Source organism: Oncorhynchus masou, chromosome 5, assembly GCF_036934945.1.
Source record: "Oncorhynchus masou masou isolate Uvic2021 chromosome 5, UVic_Omas_1.1, whole genome shotgun sequence".
In the NCBI taxonomy this organism is placed as follows: Eukaryota; Metazoa; Chordata; class Actinopteri; order Salmoniformes; family Salmonidae; genus Oncorhynchus; species Oncorhynchus masou.
The window spans coordinates 54,260,201-54,276,854 of NC_088216.1; the positions used below are offsets into that span (position 1 = coordinate 54,260,201).

At 42.7% G+C, this 16,654-nt stretch overlaps 1 protein-coding gene across 4 annotated transcripts in view; it reads left to right on the forward strand.

The window, feature by feature from the left end:
• Nucleotides 1-4,145: 4,145 nt before the first annotated feature.
• Nucleotides 4,146-16,654, forward strand: part of timeless (timeless circadian clock) — a 39,762-nt gene continuing 27,253 nt past the window's right edge. For 2 of the 4 annotated variants that reach the window (XM_064966063.1, XM_064966066.1), the window contains exon 1: nucleotides 4,146-4,203. The gene's annotated coding sequence lies outside the window, so the exon portion shown is untranslated. Of the gene's footprint in view, nucleotides 4,204-5,571; nucleotides 5,739-16,654 lie in introns of those variants that run through there. The other 2 variants (XM_064966062.1, XM_064966064.1) reach the window with 1 other exon arrangement.

The following is a 16,654-nucleotide window of genomic DNA, read 5'->3' on the forward strand; positions in this document are numbered from 1 at the left end:
TACAGTTTTATATCTTTATGTTTGAAGCCTGAAATGTGGCAAAAGGTCGCAAAGTTCAAGGGGGCCGAATACTTTCGCAAGGCACTGTATATACCACCACAGTCAACAGCTTCATCAATAAGTGCATCAATGACATCATCCCCACAGTGACCATACGTATTTACCCAACCAGAAGCCATGGATTACAGGCAACATCTGCACCGAGCTAGAAGCTAGAGCTGCCATTTTCAAGGAGCGGGACTCTAACCTGGAAGCTTATAATAAATCCTGCTATGCCTTCCAGCGAACCATCAAACAGACAAAGCATCAATACAGGACTTAGATTGAACCGTACTACACCGGCTCTGACGCTCGTCGGATGTGGGAAGGCATGCAAACCATTACAGACTACAAAGGGAAGCACAGCCGAGAGCTGCCCAGTGACACGAGCCTACCAGACGAGCTAAACTACTTCTATGCTCGCTTCGAGGCAAATAACACTGAAACTTGCATGGGAGCACCAGCTGTTCCAGAAGACAGTGTGATCATGCTCTCCGCAGCCGATGTGAGTAAGACCTTTAAACAGGTCAACATTCCTGACATACAGGACCTCTACACCAGGCGTTATCAGAGGAAGACCCTAAAAATTCAAAGACTCCAGCCACCCTAGTCATAGACTGTTCTCTCTGCTACCGCACGGCAAGCAGTGCCAGAACACCAAGTCCAGGTCCAAGAGGCTTCTAAACAGCTTCTACCCCAAGCCATAAGACTCCTGAACATCTAGTCAAATGGTTACCCAGACTATTTGCATTGCCCCATCCCCCTCTTTTACACCGCTGCTACTCTCTGTTGTTATCATCTATGCATAGTCACCTTACTAACTCTACCTACATGTACATATTACCTCAACTAACCGGTGAGCCTGCACATTGACTCTGTACTGGTACCCCCCTGTATATAGTCTCGCTATTGTTATTTTACTGCTGCTCTTTAATTACTTGTTACTTTTATTTCTTATTCTTACTCATATTTGTTTTTAACTGCATTGTTGGTTAAGGGCTCGTAAGTAAGCATTTCACTATTTTATTCGGCGCATGTGACTAACAACATTTGATTTGATTTGATATATTGTGCACTAGTTGTTGTTTACAAATATACATAGGCCGTCACCCCGTGTCGTCACCCCGTGTCTTACCAGAGGCTGCTTTCTATCATAACCCGCCAGCTGTGTGTTATTATGTTGTTGTTCAGCCACAACTTGGACATGTGTCCAGCATGACTTCTGCCACCTTAAAACAACTGGAAACTTGGAACTGGGAAATCTCAGACTTCAGTTCAAGACAACTGGGAACGAGCTCCGACTGGGAAAATACATTTTGAATGGCCATCAAACTCGGAATTACAAACCGGGTACTCGGCCTCTTTCTAGAGCTCTGACCTGAAGACTACTGACGACCTTGTTTTTTTCGAGTTCCCAGATGTCTTGAAAGCACCTTTGATGACAGAATTTTCCCACAAGAAGGACCGCCGCATTGCCTTCCTGTTCAAGTGAGCACAGCACAACAACACTGAGTCCAAAAATGTATTGTTTGCTGCTGCATAAATGAGCTAATTTGCTTTTCTTGACCAGAGAGGATACTATATTGTATAATGTGGTTGGGTCTGTAACTATGTTTGCCAGTGACAGTCTCTTCCCATTGACATATTAATTTTCAACAAAAAGTTCAGTAATAGACCCATGTAATTCCAGTTGATATTGCGAGAGTTGTTTTTTGTTTTGACGCCACCGTTATAGTGCAATTAATCTATTGTTTATTGTTGTGTTGTGTAGTGGCATTGCTGGCATGCATCTTTAAAAAAAATTGTTTAGTTTGTCCTACCAAGATTGACCAGTGGAGACACCTCAGAGGAGGAAAGGGGGAGTACCATCCTCCGTAGTGAATTTCATAAAAATGTATATTGTAAAACATAAAAAAGTTATTATTTTTAGATAAAACTATACTAAATATAATCACGTCACCAAATAACTGATTAGCATCAACAGCACTCTGTAGGGTAACACCATGGTATAGCCGGAGGACAGCTATCTTCCATCCTCCTCTGGGTACATTGACATCAACACAAACCTAGGAGGCTCCATAGACTTACACAGTAATGAGGGTAACGCACAATTGGCCCAGTGTCGTTAGGGTTTTGCCGGGGTAGGGCGGCATTGTAAATAATAATTTGTTCTTTACTGACTTGCCTAGTTAAATAAAAAAATTTAAATAAACTTCCGGAGGATGTCCTCCAGCCTATCAGAGCTCTTGCAGCATGAACTGACATGTAGTCCACCCAATCAAGGGATAAGAGAAATAATCTAGTACTGAAAGCACAAGCTACAGCTAGCTAGCACTACAATGTATAAAATGTGATGAGTAGTTGACTCAAAAAGAAAGACAATATTTGAACAGTTTTGAACAAATTAATTTCTTCCAAAATGAAGAAGCAAGAAATAAATAGAGCTAGAGAGTAATTGTTTTCCAGTTTCACTTACTCAGCTAGCAAATACAGCTAGTTAGTTTAGCTTACTGAAACACCCTGCTCAAACAGAGGGATGCTATGTTATCTAGCTGGCTATGACTTCCCAACACAACTCTTCCAAGTCAAGGTAAGCTTTTAGTTGTACTACTTTGTCACCGGGGCCCACCGGTGTAACCACTTACTGAGTGTACACTACCTTTACTGCATGATTGTAGCAGTGACTTTTATTTAGCTAATATGGTGACAATAATGTAGGCTGTGTGTGGAAAGTTTTTTTTGCCTGTTCGCATGCAGCTGATGTGTTGTGCATTGAAGTCCACAAACGAAGGGAACAGAAAGAATACAATGTGGCTGTTATGAGGGTGAACGGTGTTTACTCGATCAGGGGTGTATTCATTCCACCGATTCTGTTAATACATTTCTTAAACGGAACAAAACGGGGATAAACATACCTTTATGTGTCCAATAGAAACTCCTCGTTTTGCAACTGTTGGACTATTGATTACACCCTATATCAGCTAGATGCAGGCAAGAGTGTGCAAGGCGGTATTGAATGTCACGGTCTGTCACCTCAAATATGTCTCTCGACCTGTGTGTGCACCTAAGTTCATCAGGATTCAAGGTAAGACCCAAGTGCAGACTGTGAAGTAACAATGTTTATTGTAACAGGGGCAGGCAAATGACAGGTCAAGGGAGGCAGAGGTCGATAATCCAGAGGAGAGGCCAAGGTACAGGACAGCAGGCAAGGTCAGGTCAGGCAGAGGTCAGTAATCCAGAGGTGGAGCAAAGGTGCAGGCGGGTACAGGGTCAGGACAGGCAAGGGTCAAAAACCAGGCACCCGAGGAAAAACCACAACTGGGGAAACCCAGGCACAGATACAAACCACTGGTTAACTTGATCTGGCACAGACAGACAGAAAACACAGGTATAAATACCCACAAGTTAATTGGGGATGATGGGCCACACCTGGAGGGGGTGGAGACAAGCACATGGACAGGTGAAACAGATCAGGACGTGACAAAGTTGTAAACTTTCATAGGCTAGGTTGTAGCAACCTCATGATGAGTATTGGGAAAATTTGAGTATCATGTAGAGCCTAAACCTATCGCTGTTACATTGAACTGGGTGAATGGAATATGAATGAGAGTCCTCCAATATTCTGTAATAGAAATAAGGCCATGCTCAAAATCGTCCTCTCTCATCTTAAACGACACTGACGGCCACTGAGATCGACATGCTAAAATCGCCACTGAATTTGAGTATCCCGGATTTACGTTTACTATGTTATGTCTAGTCTATGAGAAGAGGCTGAATCTTCGTATTCTGATAGCAGAAGTAGCATGTATGTGTCAAGTGTGGACAGCCTAAGTAGGCAGTAGTTATACAATGTAGCAAGCTACCAGGTTTTGATCATTGTTTGTGATGGTCCCTTTAAGAACTAACCAATAGTGTGAACATCCGTCTAGACAGTTCTTAGGAAATAGGAATCCAGTTTTTCGTGAATGCGAAACGGGACAGGACACGCCGTTGACGCTTAGGAGAACGGTGTGAGAGGGTGGCCGCTCACCGGAAATGGAGTCCCTAGAGAAAGCAAGAACAAGATGGTTGTCAGGAGAAGTGCTGTACTATCATAAGGAGACGTATACTTGGGAAATGGAGGAGGAATGGAGGGAAAAAGAGAGGGAGAGAGGGAAGAAGAGGGTGAGCTTGAGTCAGATAAAAATTGTGGGAAAAAGTGAGATTTGTTAAAGAAGAATGTTAGAAAGTGTAAGCAGAGGGAGCTGAAGACAGGAGGAGAAATTGACATGAATGAGGTTGAAATATCGGAGGTGGTAGGTGTGAAGTTATCAGAGACAGAGGTATGCACCAAGGGTCAGGAAAAATATGAGTCTGTGGCAGTAGGAGTGAAGTTTATGGAAAAAGTGGACTCTTGCCTTTTGGCTAATCCATTTGTGGTTTCACGGTGGGTGAAAAAAGAGTTGGGTAATGTGGAATTGGTGAGGGTAACCAGAAGTGGTCTGGTGATATTGTTTGTATTTCTGTTGGTCAGAGTGGGAAGGTGCTCAGAGTAAAACAAATGGGGGCAAGAAAAGTGAATTGTTTCACTCACTCTCAAGGAAAGGGCACCAATCAAAGGAGGGATAACTGGGTAGCAGTAAATATAAAAGTTGACCATTTGAGGGGAAAGATTCCCGCTGTATGTGATGCTCGTCGTTTGATGCAACGCAGACAGGGTGGGGAGAGTGAGGAAACAGAAGTCATTGTTTGTTCTTTTGAGTTTTGATGTTGTCTTTGCCCGACAAAGTGAAGTTAGGATATATAAGTTAAACTGTACGAGTGTATGTGCCAAATACATTATGATGTTACAGGTGTCACGCTTATGGGCATGTGGCAGCAGTGTGTAGGAGCTCCCTCCAAGGTATGAGAAGTGTGCAGAAGGGCATGAGACAACGGAATGTGTAGTATTGGGGAAAGTAGTGGAATGTGTTAATTGTAGGGATGCCCATGGGGCTGGGGATCAGAAATGTCCTGTGCGAAAAGGCAGATTGAGGCTTCCAGGGTTAGAGTAGTGCAGAAGTTGTCATAGGTAGTGAAGAAAGTAGAGGAAGATGGGTTGGGGGTGAGTGGTAGAGATATACAAGTACAGGGGGATAGGCCAAAAAGTTATACGTTTCAGTAAGATTGGATTTTGGGCATTTATAGCAAAGGTTATCAACTGTACTGCAGGGATGGAATGGAAGTCGCAGAAAATGTAAGTTGTGGTGGCAGCAGAGAGGTATTTTGGTGTGCGAGACTTGACATCAGAAGAGTTACAGGGTGTGTTAAGTGGTGATGTCCCATACTTTCAGGATGATGGCATGAGGTAGGAATAAATACATTTAATTAGTGGAGTAGGGTGGTATTAATTTAATTTTATATAATTTTGAAATTGTTAAATGGTAGGGTATTTATTGATTAAATGTTTTATTTTCAAGCAAAGAATAAGGGAGTTGTACTCCAGTCTAGTAGGTGGCGATAATGCAGCATATGGGATGCCAACCGCCGTTAAACGTCATAGAAGAAGAAGAACAACATCCGTCTAGAATCGTCACGAATAGTTTAGGCGCTAAACTGGACAGTGCATGGACTTATCTTATTGTGAAAATGGCATTTTCATTACTTAGCTAATATCTATAGAAATATATTAATAACTTTAGTCAGAACACAAAGGTCCATTTTACCATCACCGCGGTCTGGTATGTATAGTTGTCAACTTTGTGTGATTGAATGATTGTGTAAACTAACGTTAGTATTTTTTGCTAGCTTAGCAAACACCGCATCGGCAAACGATGGAATTGCTTGTTTAAAAAAAATAACTTATAAATCACGTTATAATGTGTGCGTGTCATACCTGTTTAATCTTCCATAACAGTGGAGTGAAATGCGTTGATAACATTTGCTTCATTTAGCTAATGTTCCCTGGCCAACCACGCTGGTCAAGTCATACCTGTCCAGTTTATACAAACTTGTATGCTTGTATCTTCCCGCCAGGAGTCGTTAATCCAGTTACAAGTACAACTGCTATTATGTGATCATCCTACATTCAGAAGCGAAATCACCCCATATAAAACCAATCAGTCGATATAATCGACGCGTAATGAATCAAACAGTGGGGCGCTGCCTGACCCACTAGTTGGTCAGAAGGTTCACATCAACGTTTCATATCGTAATTTCCGAGTAGGCTGTAATTATGTTTTTTTTTTTTTTTAAATTGTGCTGTAACTAAACTAGACTATCTCTGATGTCCTTTCCCTTCGTCAAAAACGTACGTAATGGAATTTTAAGTGTTTTTACCCCGGGATAGCCCGCTAAAATGACCCATAGTAGGGAAGAACATTTTTGAGTGCAATTCGATCTACAGTACATCTACACCTCAATATGAAACGTTTATTTGAACCTTCTGACCAACTAGTGGGCCAGGCGGCGCCCCAATGTCTGATTCATATCGCTTGATTTCTGATGACAGTTGTCGATTATATTGACTGATTGGAATTGTATCGGGTGACTAAATGCTGTCCCTGTTTTTGCAGTTTTTATTTTATTTAATATGACTGAGTTGTAGAAATGTCCAGGTGGGAAGTGTGGTTAAGGTTTATAATCAGATACAAAATAAATAAGTAGGTGGGGTTTATCATAAATAAAGGTCAAATAAAAAAATAACTTTGTGGCTGTCTAGCTAGTGGTGACTTTGCTGTCAGCAGAAATAGTACTTCAATACATTGCAGCGTTATTATAATATTATTAAGTGTCTGAGATGATAATCATTTTAGCAGGGGTTTATCACTATGAATGGGCCTGCCAATCTTTACACTCATACTGCCAAGTCCCAAAAGTAAATATGTTGTTTGGAAAACAGACTGACACATTGTCAGCTGGTTGGCAAAATATATGCATTTGCGTTGGAGCCCTTATGTCTTGACTGAATAATGCTATCAAAAGGATAACATCAAATCAACAATTTAGGCTGCCTAGTCATTTGCCTCAAGTGTTAGGTCCCGTCATGGTGTGTACATCAAAGCCTTGTCGTAAATACTTAGGCTGTTACATAGCCAGTCATCTCCATTTTAAAGTTAATGACTTCATTTGATTGCAGTGCAGAATAGTCTTGGGCCAGAATATAAGCAACTCTTTTTATCACTGTGTTTTCAAACCGTTAATGCACCAATAAATTGCCTTTTGTGCCCAAGTTGAGTGGTCTGTTACGCACTTGCTCAGTCGAAGTCAAGTCTCCCTTGTGTAACTTCTCACAGCTTGGTTCTGTTTCATATTTGCCTGTCGCACAGCACTTGTTTCTGGCCAGCCATAGTTATATGACCAGGGTCTCATTACATTTTTTCCCTCTGATTTGTCAAATTTTCTACGGCTGGCCATGCTTTCCACCTGGCTACCCCTACTCCGTACCCCCCACAGCAACTTGACCAAGCCTCCCCATTTCTCCTTCACCCAAATCCATATAGCTGATGTTCTGAAAGGGCTGCAGAACCTGGACCCATACAAATCAGCTAGGATAGACAATCTGGACCCTCTCTTTCTAAAATTATCCGCCGCAATTGTTGCAACCCCTATTACTAGCCTGTTCAACCTCTTTCGTATCATCTGAGATCCCTAAAGATACCTGCCGTTCTTAAGTCTTCAAAAGCCAAGTTAACAGATCATCGACCATTTTAAATCCCACCGTACCTTCTACGCTATGCAATCTGGTTTCCGAGCTGGTCATGGGTGCACCTCGATAAAAGACAATACTGTGCAGCCATCTTCGTCGACCTGGCCAAGGCTTTCGACTCTGTCAATCACCACATCCTCATCGGCAGACTCAACAGCCTTGGTTTCTCAAATGACTGCCTTGTCTGGTTCACCAAGTACTTCTCAGAGTTCAGTGTGTAAAAATCGGAGGGCCTGTTGTCCAGACCTCTGGCAGTCTCTATGGAGGTGCCACAGGGTTCAATTCTCGGGCCGACTTGTTTCTCTTTATACATCAATTAGAGGTTGACCGATTAATCGGAATGGCTGATTTAATTAGGGCAAATTTCAAGGTTTCATAACCATCGGAAATCGTTTTTTGGGGGGGATGCCGATATAGATATATATATATATATTTTACACCTTTATTTAAGTAGGCAAGTCAGTTAAGAACACATTCTTATTTTCAATGACGGCCTAGGAACGGTGGGTTAACTGCCTTGTTCAGGGGCAGAACGACAGATTTTAACCTTGTCAGCTCTGGGATTCAATCTTGCAACCTTACGGTTAACTAGTCCAACGCTCTAACCACCTGATTACATTGCACTCCACAAGGAGCCTGCCTGTTACGCGAATGCAGTAGAAGCCAAGGTAACTTACCTTATAAAAAAAACAATGAATCATAATCACTAGTTAACTACACATGGTTGATGATATTACTAGTTTATCTAGCATGTCCTGTGTTGCATATAATCGATTCAACGCTGGGGGATGATTTAACAAAAGCACATTTGCGAAAAAAGCACAACCGCTGCACGACTGTACCTAACCATAAACACCAATGCCTTTCTTAAAATCAATACACAGAAGTATATATTTTTAAACCTGCATATTTAGCTAAAAGAAATCCAGGTTAGCAAGCAATATTAACCAGTTGAAATTGTCACTTCTCTTGCGTTCATTGCACGCAGAGAAAGGGTATATGCAACAGTTTGGGTCGCCTGGCTCATTGCGAACTAATTTGCCAGAATTTTACGTAATTATGACATAACATTGAAGGTTGTACAATGTAACAAGAATATTTAGACTTAGGGATGCCACCCGTTAGATAAAATACAGAACGGTTCTGTATTTCACTGAAATAATAAACGTTTTGTTTTCTAAATGATAGTTTTCGGATTCGACCATATTAATGACTAAAGGCTCGTATTTCTGTGTTATTATGTTATAATTAAGTCTATGATTTGATATTTGATAGAGCAGTCTGACTGAGCGATGGTAGGCAGCAGCAGGCTTGTAAGCATTCATTCAAACATCACTTTCGTGCGTTTTGCCAGTAGCTCTTCGCAAGCACAGCGCTGTTTATGACTTCAAGCCTATCAGTCTAATTGCTGGTGTAACCGATGTGAAGTGGCTAGCTAGTTAGCGGGGTGCGCGCTAATAGCATTTATAACGTCACTCGCTCTGAGACTTGAATAGTTATTCCCCTTGCTCTGCAAGGGCTGCAGCTTTTGTGGAGCGATGGGTAACGCTGCTTGTGGCTGTTGTCTTTGTGTTCCTGGTTCGAGCCCAGGTAGGGGCGAGGAGAGGGACGGAAGCTATACTGTTACACTGGCAATACTAAAGTGCCCATGAGAACATCCAATATTCAAAGGTATATGAAATACAAATGGTATAGAGAGAAATAGTCAAATTAATACTATATTAACCACAACCTAAAACCTCTTACCTTGGAATATTGAAGTCTCATGTTAAAATGAACCACCAGCTTTCATATGTTCTGAGCAAGGAACTTAAACGTTAGCTTTCTTACGTGGCACATATTGCACTTTTACTTCTCGAACACTTTGTTTTTGCATTTTTTAAACCAAATTGAACATGTTTCATTATTTATTTGAGGCTAAATAGATTTTTATTGATGTATTATATTAAGTTAAAATAAGTGTTCATTCAGTATTGTTGTAATTGTCATCATTACAAATAAATAAATAAATCGTCCGACTAATCGGTCTCGGCTTTTTTTGGTCCTCCAATAATCGGTCGACCTCTAACATCAAAGATGTCACTCTTGCTGCTGGTGGTTCTCTGATCCACCTCTACAGACAACACCATTTGGTATACTTCAGACCCTTCTTTGGACACTGTTATCAAACCTCCAGACGAGGTTCAATGCCATACAACACTCCTTCCGGGGCCTCCAACTGCTCTTAAATGTATGTCAAACTAATTGCATGCTCTTCAACCGATTGCTGCCCGCACTGTAAACTCTCCTTAAATCGAGAATCGGCTTCCTATTTCGCAACAAAGCATCCTTCACTCATGCTGCCAAACACCCTCGTAAAACGAACTATCCTACCGATCCTGGACTTCGGCGATGTCATTTACAAAATAGCCTCCAACACACTCTACTCAGCAAATTGGATGCAGTCTATCACAGTGCAATCTGTTTTGTCACCAAAGCCCCATATACTACCCACCATTGCGACCTGTATGCTGTCGTTGGCTGGCCCTTGCTTCATATTCGTCGGCAAATTCACTGGCTCCAGGTCATCTATAAATCTTCTCTAGGTAAAGCCCCGCCTTATCTCAGCTCACTGATCACCATAGCAGCACCCGCCCGTAGCTCACGCTCCAGCAGGTATATTTCACTGGTCATCCCCAAAGTCAACTCCTCCTTTGGCCGCCTCTCCTTCCAGTTCTCTGCTGCCAATGACTGGAACGAATTGCAAAAATCACTGGAGTCTTTTATTTCCCTCACTAACTTTAAGCATCAGCTGTCAGAGCAGCTAACTGATCTTTGCAACTGTACACAGCCCATCTGTTAATTGCCCACCCAACTACATCCCCATATTTCTTTTTTTGCTCCTTTGCACCCCAGTATCTCTACTTGCTTATTCATTTTTTGCACATCTATCACTTCAGTGTTTAATTTCTAAATTGTAATTATTTCACCCTTCTGGCTTATTTATTGCCTTAGTTTACTAATCGTACCCCCCCACACACACACACACCATCCACACCATCAACCATAACTTTATCATACGAGTCTATTCAACCTAACTAGGCTGGACAATAGAACGAGTCAAAATTTACCCAAGGTTGAAAACTGCCAAAAGAACGTTGACTGAGCTGGACACTAGCGCGAGCCCATAGTAAATTAATGGAATCGAACGACAGGTGGGCATGTCTCATTGCCAACAATAGCAAAGCAGGCATTGTGACATAAAACAAACAATAAGCTGGGAATAGAACGTTCGGAAGGCGAGTTGGTGCCACGATGCTCAATAGAACTAATAGGAGCTGGCAGGGTGAAAAATGCCCTAAAATAAGGCCTGTTTTGTCAGGATTACTTTAAAACTACGGCAAGCAGCTGGGACATATGGTAATATTATGAAACTGGGCTCTACAGCAGATGCAATGAACTAGTTTTTATCAGAAAAAAGCATTGTTAAAGATGTCATGTGTCCAGCCTAACTTAACCTCGGTTTATCCCCTCCATCCATTAGGTCTTCCATCCCTGTGTCCATACTTTTATTTCTCTATTTATTTCTCTGTGCTATTTATCTATTCAAGTCATAGCTTGTAACAGCTTTATCATTTTGATTAACAAATTAATATATGGTAAGGGATAAATGCTTGGGATAGAAGTTGTTTAAATGTATTTTAAACTTCAACAATGCCTTGTCTACTGTGCTCTTTTTACAGTTTGCATGTACTGTAGTAGTGTAAAAAGTGTGGTAGTGAGTAGTTATTTGTGATGAAAAATGTGATCTAATTGCCCCACTATCCAAAGTAATCAGACAAATTATTTGACTATATTTAAATCAAATCTAATTGTATTTGTCACATACACATGTTTAGCAGATGTTAATGCGAGTGTAGCGAAATGCTTGTGCTTCTAGTTAAAATAAATAAGCCGCATATGTCTATAAGCCGCAGGTGCCTACCGGTACATTGAAACAAATGAACTTGGTCACTATCTTCCTCCTCCTGTGCACTGAAACCACTGAAGTAATCTCCTTCAGTGTCGGAGTTGAATAGCCTCAGAATGGCATCATCCGATGTTGGATCGTTTTCATTGTCGCTCTCGTCACTTTCATCCGGAGGCAAATACCCCGCTGAGCTCATGCTGCCCCTTCAACACGCAGCAGTCCAGCCTTTCGAAATCCGTTGATGATAGTGGACTTTTCGACAATGCTCCACGCTGTCAGGACCCACTGGCAGACTTGACCATAAGTTGCTCTTCGCATGCGGCCCGTTTTAGTGAAGGATTTCTCCCCACTTGTCATCCAAGCCTCCCACTGAACAAGGAGCGCCACCTTAAATGCACAATTTACACTGATGTCGAGTGGCTACAAATTCTTTGGGCCATCTGCTTTTCTTCCCTCTGAAAGCTTTTGTTGTCTTTTTGCACTGAGTCAGTTCCTCGCGCTGCTGTTTTCAACGTCTTATCATCGACTCATTAAGGCCAAGCTCCCGTGCAGCAGCTCTATTTCCTTTTCCAACAGCCAGATCGATCTCCTTCAACTTGAAAGCTGCATCATATGCATTTCTCCGTGTCTTTGCCATGATGAGGGTGACAAAATTACTACCGTAATCAGAATGATGGGAAGTTTGAGCGCGCTCGATTTACGTCACATTATGTGACGGTGCTCAGTTTTTTTGGCGGCATGAATCTTGTGAAAGCGGGAAAAATCCATAAATTAGCCGCGTCATTGTATAAACCGCGAGGTTCAAAGCGTGGGAATAAAGTAGCGGCTTATAGTCCGGATATTACGGTAGCTAACAATTCCAAAACTACTACCTTCTACACATAAGTGTAAAGGGATAAAGAATATGTACATAAAGATATATGAATGAGTGGCATAGGCAAGATGCAGTAGATGGTATCGAGAACAGTATATACGTATACATATGAGATAAATAATGTAGGGTATGTAAACATTATATTAAGTAGCATTGTTTAAAGTGGCTAGTGATATATTTTACATCATTTCCCATCAATTCCCATTATTAAAGTGGCTGGAGTTGAGTCAGTGTGTTGGCAGCAGCCACTCAATGTTAGTGGTGGCTGTTTAACAGTATGATGGCCTTGAGATAGAAGCTGTTTTTCAGTCTCTCGGTCCCAGCTTTGATGCACCTGTACTGACCTCGCTTTCTGGACGATAGCGGGGTGAACAGGCAGTGGCTCGGGTTGTTGTTGTCCTTGATGATCTTTATGGCCTTCCTGTGACATCGGGTTGTGTAGGTGTCCTGGAGGGCAGGTAGTTTGCCCCCGGTGATGCTTTGTGCAGACCTCACTACCCTCTGGAGAGCCTTACGGTTGTGGGCGGAGCAGTTGCCGTACCAGGCGGTGATACAGCCCGCCAGGATGCTCTCGATTGTGCATCTGTAGAAGTTTGTGAGTGCTTTTGGTGACAAGCCAAATTTCTTCAGCCTCCTGAGGTTGAAGAGGCCCTGCTGCGCCTTCTTCACGATGCTGTCTGTGTGGGTGGACCAATTCAGTTTGTCTGTGATGTGTATGCCAAGGAACTTAAAACTTACTACCCTCTCCACTACTGTTCCATCGATGTGGATAGGGGGGTGTTCCCTCTGCTGTTTCCTGAAGTCCACAATCATCTCCTTAGTTTTGTTGACGTTGAGTGTGAGGTTATTTTCCTGACACCACACTCCGAGGGCCCTCACCTCCTCCCTGTAGGCCGTCTCGTCCTTGTTGGTAATCAAGCCTACCACTGTTGTGTCGTCCGCAAACTTGATGATTGAGTTGGAGGCGTGCGTGGCCACGCAGTCGTGGGTGAACAGGGAGTACAGGAGAGACCTCAGAACGCACTCTTGTGGGGCCCCAGTGTTTAGGATCAGCGGGGTGGTGATGTTGTTACCTACCCTCACCACCTGGGGTGGCCCGTCAGGAAGTCCAGTACCCAGTTGCACAGGGCAGGGTCAAGACCCAGGGTTTCGAGATTGATGACGAGTTTGGAGGGTACTATGGTGTTAAATGCTGAGCTGTAGTCGATGAACAGCATTCTCACATAATTATTCCTCTTATCCAGATGGGTTAGGGCGTCGTCTGCGGACCTATTTGGGCGGCAAGCAAATTGGAGTGGGTCTAGGGTGTCAGGTAGGGTGGAGGTGATATGGTCTTCTTTGCTTCTTTGCTTAAGTAAAACATTTTTAAACTTCTTCCACTACCATAAAAATACTTGTAAAGAGTTAATACCTCTTGGAACTCCCCATCCCGGATCCGGGATCGTGACTAAAGCCTCAGGCTCATTAGCATAACGCAACGTTAACGATTTCTGAAAATCGCAAATAAAATGAAAATAATGCGTCTGCTCTCAAGCTTAGCCTTTTCTTAACAACACTGTCATCTCAGATTTTCAAAATATGCTTTTGAACCATAGAAATTGACTAATTTGTGTAAGAGTATGCAAAGCTAGCATAGCATTTTGAGTAGCATTTAGCACGCAACATTTTCACAAAAACCAGATAACCAAATAAATAAAATCATTTACCTTTGAAGAGCTTCTGATGTTTTCAATGAGGAGACTCAGTTACATACCAAATGCGCAGTTTTTCCTGAAAGCGTCTGTGTGTAGGAGAAATCGTTCCGTTTTCTACATTGCATCTGGCTACCGAAAAGAACCGAAAATTCAGTCACCTACAACGTAAAACTTTTTCCAAATTAACTACATAATATCGACCGAAACATGGCAAACGTTGTTTGGAATCAATCCTCAAGGTGTTTTTTCACATATCTCTTCATTGATATATCGTTCGTGGAAGCTTGCTTTCCTCTCTGAATCCCATGGAAAAATACTGGCAGCTGACTTTTGCGCACCAATTTCGGCGCAGGACACCGGGCGGACACCTGGTAAATGTGGTCTCTTATGGTCAATCTTCCAATGATCTGCCTACAAATACGTCACAATGCTGCAGACACCTTGGGGAAATGACAGAAAGGGTTGACTCACTCCTCTCGCGTTCACAGCCATATAAGGAGACAATGGAAAACAGAGCTTCAAAAATCCTGCTCTTTTCCTGGATGCCGTCTCATCTTGGTTTTGCCTGAAGCTCACGTTCTAGGGCACGCACAGAAAATATCTTGGTAGTTCTGGACACGTCAGAGTGTTTTCTTTCGAAAGCTATCAATTATATGCATAGTCGAGCATCTTTTTGTGACAAAATATCTTGTTTAAAACGGGAACGTTTTTCATCCAAAAATGAAATAGCGCCCCCAGAGCATCAACAGGTTAAAGCAAGTCCCACCAATTATTCTTAATGTCAAGTTACCATCTAGTTCCTTGTGTTGTATCAAGTTGGCACATCAGTACGATTGCTGCAGATATAAGGGTTTGATAAGATGGTGGTAGAGTGATTAGAGGTCTATGTTGGGCTAAATGCTAGCGTTAGCATTTGCTCGTTTCTGCATTAAGGAAAGTGTCGAATGACCACATTCTTGTAGCTAGACTAGAACTACAGCTCATATTTCTGAAGAGTTTAAAAACAGGGGGGTTCGGGGGCCTTTCATAGGCTGCTTAAATTTCTTGCTGCTAATTGAGAAGGACGTGTGAGTGCTTTCTGATCTGTGTGGAGGGGCTGCTGTAGTTCTTATTTATTTTATTAATATTTTACTAGACAAGTCAGTTTAAGTACAAATTCTTATTTACAATGACGGCCTTCCCCGTCCAAACCCTCCCCTAACCCGGACGATGTGGGCCAGTTGTGCACCTCCCTATGGGACTCCCGATCATGTCCGGTTGTGATATGGTGCATCCAAGATGGCGTAGCAGTAAGTCATCCTGTGGTATCGTCTCTCTGTAAATATCGTCTCTTTTTCGTTTTAGATATTTTTCTTCGCATATCTGTAAAAACATTTTTGCTCGCTTCCAAATACTCTCCTGCAACCCGCCTCACCCAATGTAGCTACTTTTCCTAAAGTATTTATATTTACTTCGGAACCGGAACCCCTCAACTGAAGCTAGCCAGCTAACCACCTGCTATGCTAGCGGTCTTCAGCTAACCGGTCATCAGCTAACCCTTAGCTCGGAAAGCTCTCGCCAGTTCGAACAACGCGACGCTAACCAGAGCATAACGGACCTATTTATTTTTTTAACCCCAGATTCCCACCGCAAACGGAACATCTTTCAGCTGGATCTTCACAACTAGCTATCAAGCTAAACCGCAACCCTGGTTGATTACTCCTGGCCAGTGTTTCCACCCACGTAGCTTGAAGCTAGCCCGGCCAGAGCTCCTGTGCTCATAGCATACTCCTGGGCTACAATACCCGGACCCACGACCGGTCTATCGATGTCACTGCATGAAGAGGAATAAACAGACTCACCCCATCGCGACGCCCTCCAAAGGCGAACTCTCTAGCCCTCGCTATCTCCTTGCTTGCTAATTCGGCATGCTAACTGCTAGCTTGTTTAGCCCAGGTCCGCTAACTACTACCTTGTTTACCCCGGCCTGCTAATCTGCTAGCACAGGCCTGCTAATCTGTTAGCTTGTTAGCACAGGCCTGCTAACCGTCTGCATTGCCGTGTCCCAAACACGCAGTGGCCCATATGTACTTTCTATCTCTTCCCGATTTTTACATTTTTTTATACCTGCCGGAAACCTGCCTCAACCAATGTGATACGGAATCGCTATTATTTTTAATTTTTAGAACACACTCAAGAACTTCCAGAAGCTAACCAGCTAACTAGCTACAAGCTATTTAGTCATTGTTAGTTTTTTAACCTGGATAACACTCGCCAGTCCAGCCCCCCTGCCCCATGGACTCTGATCACTTGGCTACATAGCTGATGCACGCTGGACTGTCCATTAATCACGGTACTCCAGTCTGCTTGTTTGTTTTATCTGTCTGCCTCGTTGCCTAGTCAATGCCATTTTGCCTGCTGTTGTTATGCTAGCTGATTAGCTGTTGTTTCAC